This window comes from Mustela lutreola, chromosome 2, assembly GCF_030435805.1.
Source record: "Mustela lutreola isolate mMusLut2 chromosome 2, mMusLut2.pri, whole genome shotgun sequence".
NCBI classification, from domain to species: Eukaryota; Metazoa; Chordata; class Mammalia; order Carnivora; family Mustelidae; genus Mustela; species Mustela lutreola.
This window is the reverse complement of record NC_081291.1, coordinates 83,123,115-83,127,331: the sequence shown is the minus strand read 5'-3', so window position 1 is coordinate 83,127,331 and position 4,217 is coordinate 83,123,115. Positions and strand designations below refer to the sequence as shown.

The window sequence follows — 4,217 nt, the reverse complement described above, 5'->3', positions numbered from 1 at the left end:
AAGTCACAGGCCCAGTCCAGGTACAGGGAGAGAGTGGATGATTACGCAAGACCATGAATCTTGAGAACATGGTTCACTGGGTGACTGTCCTTTGAGACTAGTCTCTCTGAGAGGAGTCTAAATAAAAACAATTTTTTTCAATCTCGATATAGTTATAGTAGTGCTTCTGTAGCTTTTATAAATTGGCACCTTGGAAACCATCTGGTTGGCCTACCCCTTCATCAGGTTCTGTTGATGCCAATAACCGTATTGTTCTGCAGCATATGTCTACAGTCTTCTCCGTGGGAATTTAGTTGACATGAGTTCATTTCAAGAGCCAGATTACCATGTGTGAACTGATCAAAAGAATCTAAGTTTACAACAGTGAAGCTCAGATCATCAGCTGTACTCCGACTCCCATGAAAACTAGCTGGAATACACAGCTAGTCCTAGTTCATTACCATAGAGCTTAGCTTGCCACCATACTTAATGTATAACATCCCACCAGTTTTATATATTCCTATAATTCAGATCTTAAATAATTGTTGTGCAGGGTCTGCGGATTCTACTGTCAGATGCTATTTATTATTGAAATAGCCTTCTTCCTGTTCCTCCTCCTCAGGTCTTCCTCCCTGAAGTCTACTGTAAATCTAGTGATCTACTGTAAATCTAGTGATCCTTTAAAGATCCAAAGAAGATCATGATACTTCTCTGCTTGGATCCCTTCAATGGCTGCTGTTTTTACTTTAGTAAAATCCAAAGTTGTTACAGTGACTTATGAGGCCCTATGTGATCTACACCCCTTTCTTTCTCTTTGTTCCTTTTTTTTTTTTTTTTTTTAAGATTTCATTTATTTATTTGACAGAGAGCAAGAGAGTACAGGCAGGGGGAGTGGCAGGCAAAGGGAGAGGGAGAAGCAGGGTCCTTACTAAGCAGGATGCCCAAATGTGGGGTTTGATCCCAGGACCCTGAGATCATGACTGAACTGAAGGCAGATGGCAGATGCTTATCCAACTGAGCCACTAGGCACCCCTTTTTCTCTGTGTCCTTACACATTTATTCATTAATTCATTCATTCTGCAAATATTGAGTACCTGCTATGTGCTAGACATTATCTCAAATGCAGAGGCTCCAACAGTGAACAGAGGCAGAGAATAATACCCATATTTATAAAGTATCCTCTCCCCCTTTCCCCATTCACGTTGGCCTCCTTGCTGTTCTGGAACATTCCTAGCACAGTTCCACCTCTGGGCCTTTGTGTTTGCCATTCTCTGTTTGAGAATGCTCTTCTCCCAGATATCCATATGGCTTGCTTTCTCATTCATTTAGTTCTTTATGTTCAAATATCACCTCCATGGTCTACTTCTTGACCACCCAATAGAAAGAAGTTATTGCCATATCACAGTCCCTTCTCCCTATTATCTTATTATCACATATGACAAATTAGATATTTAATTGCTTGCTTGTTTATCATCTGACTTTTTCTACTAGATTGGAAGGTCTTTGAAGGCAGGGCTTATCTGGGTTATTTAGTGTTACAGCCTGTCTGAATCACAGCAGGCTTTCAAAAAGTGCTTGTTGAATGAATTTTTGGATTCAGTCATATGAATTCTGTTAATAAAAATCAAATAACTCCTAATAATTATAAGCCCCCTTCTTTTCTGTATTTGTTATTTATCTAGATCATTTAGCTGTAATTAGATTGCATTTGGTGATTTGAGCCCTTTCCCTCAAAGTGAAATACATTATAACCTATATTTACCTACAGTGGCATAAAGAGAGAGGCAGCAGAAGCCCTACACTGTAGTTTAACATAACAATTAAAGACCCTACTTGTACTTCATTAAGAGAAAATATATGGGAGAAGTATCTTGAATTATCATCTTTAGATTATCCATATTCTCATATTTGTGCATTATCCTTATTCTTAATTTATAGTGTTAGGCAATGAAGCAGAAAATGTTGGTTTGCTTTAATTAAAAAGCTACTCAAATTAAACCAACACCATTTAAAGACACATTACATTAAATGGGCCATCATGCATCATGTAGTAACTGCAACTACACAAATAAAATGGAAAACTGGACAGAATTCTTTTTAATTTTGTCACTGATGAGTCTCAAACTGATTAACTTAGGTATAAAACACCACTTATTTGTAATGCAGAGAATTTGGATAATGTCTTGAAATGCCATGCTGCTTATGTAAACAGATCAATTTCAATCTTTTCTACCCTCAACTTTAAAGTTACATAGGATTTTGAGCTATTTAAACAATATTAACTCAAAAAAGGAAAGAAAAGTAATAATCAATGCTGAGTTGTTCCAATAGGTCTGAAACAATATAAGCTAAATTATAATCCTTACTCATGAAGGAAATATTGATACCATTGGTACTTTCATACAGGGTTCAGCAGATCAAGGCTGCAGGATAAATCCTGCCTCTCACTTATTTTTGTTCCACCTCAGAGCTAAGAATGGATTTTACACTCTTAAATGGCTGAAAAATCAAACAGAGAACATTTCATGAAACGTGAAAGTTAGATGAAATTTAAATTTCAGTATCCATAAACAAGGTTTCAGAGGAACACAGCCACCACTGCTGTTTCTTCACATAGTGTGTAGGCCTGCTTTCCTGCTAGAGTTGAGTAATGACAAGAGAGATGATTTGGCCCCCAAAGTCTAAAATATCAACTATCTGGACCTTTTCAGAAAAAGATTGCTAACTCTATTTTGGTACACTGATTTCTCCAATTTTTGTCAGTAAATCATGCATCAGAATTAAGTGGAAAAAAAAAGTATAGATTCTCTCTCTCTCCTTTAGACATACTTGTCCCCTGGCTCCAGAGCAGTTTCAAGGCTCTAGCCTCTGGGCCTATAAAGCTCTTTGTGGGAGGAAATAACATCCTAAGGTCCTGGGACTCACTCACTACACATGGACTGTCACATATTTTCCCTACAGTAAACCAGCTGTGGTATTATTTCTTTGTTCATCATTCCTCACTCATTCTGTATATTACTGTAAATAACCTCTTCAGAAGCCAGACTCTGGTTCATAATCACAGCACATATTTTTCTCAGGGTTTATTTTGTTTACATCCTTAGAATATCTTTAGTTACACACTTATGTTAATAGGGTTATTTAAATAGGGTAATATAAAAAGACAAAATCCATAAAGTGGTATTACAGATTAAACTACTTACCATGTAGAACAGATTAAGTACCGATATTCATAAGCAAAACTATCACTAGTTTCACATTAATTTAGATTTGAAGAGAAGATGGTGCTCAATCGCGAATTATGCCTAGAGAAAGAGGGATTGGGCTCATTTATTGAATAAAACATGGGAAGCTGTATTCTAGTACATTACACCAGAAGCAATAATAATTAATCCATATGTGCCACATCTATCATTCTGTATAGAGTCTCGATAAGAATTTGGGACTGAATCCTTTAAAAAAGAGATATGCCAGGCCAACTAGACACCATAAGCAAAGCTTACCCTCCCGAGCTGAAAACATTGATGGGCAAGAAAATATCATTGAGATTAAATGTTGGCAGACATGTCCAAGGAATATTGCAGGGGTTCAATCCATTTATGAATCTTGTGATAGATGAATCTGTGGAGATGGCAACTGGTGGGCCATAGAATAATAATGGAGTGGTGGTAATATGAGGAAGTAGTATCATCATGTTTGAAGTCTTGGAACAAGTATAAACAATGGGTGTGTTCATCAGAAGAAATCAACTGCTTCCACATGTCCCTTCCCATAGCTCCTGTTTTTACTACAATATAAAAATCAAGTCATGTGAATTTTCATATTGAACATTTTTGTTAAATAAACTTTTCTAATAGCCAAAAGAAAACAAAAAAAATAGAGAGAGAGCTGTTCCTGGATTCCTAGAAAACTACATGAAGCAATCTTTAAATTTCTCTTTTTGGCCCTATTTGATAATGTTGTGACTTATCTATCCTATGAAAATATTTGTAATTTATAATATCATTGTTATTTTCTTCAGAAAATAACAATTTTATTTGTTATTTTCTTCATTGTTAGGTTCTTCTTAACTATCAGAAGGCTTACTTTTGAAATGCTTTATTAGTGTGGGTCATATAGGCAATAAATAATGTTAAGTAACTCAATATGATTTGTATGATTTTTTTAAACAAAGGAGGAGAAAGTGAATACTAACTCTGTTCTTGCTCTCTTGTTCTAAAATGGAACTAGAAGAGTAC

At 35.9% G+C, this 4,217-nt stretch overlaps 1 pseudogene; it reads left to right on the top strand.

The window, feature by feature from the left end:
• The first annotated feature begins 3,473 nt into the window (after nt 1-3,473).
• Nucleotides 3,474-3,698, top strand: LOC131825824 (small nuclear ribonucleoprotein G-like; annotated as a pseudogene).
• Nucleotides 3,699-4,217: the final 519 nt, after the last annotated feature.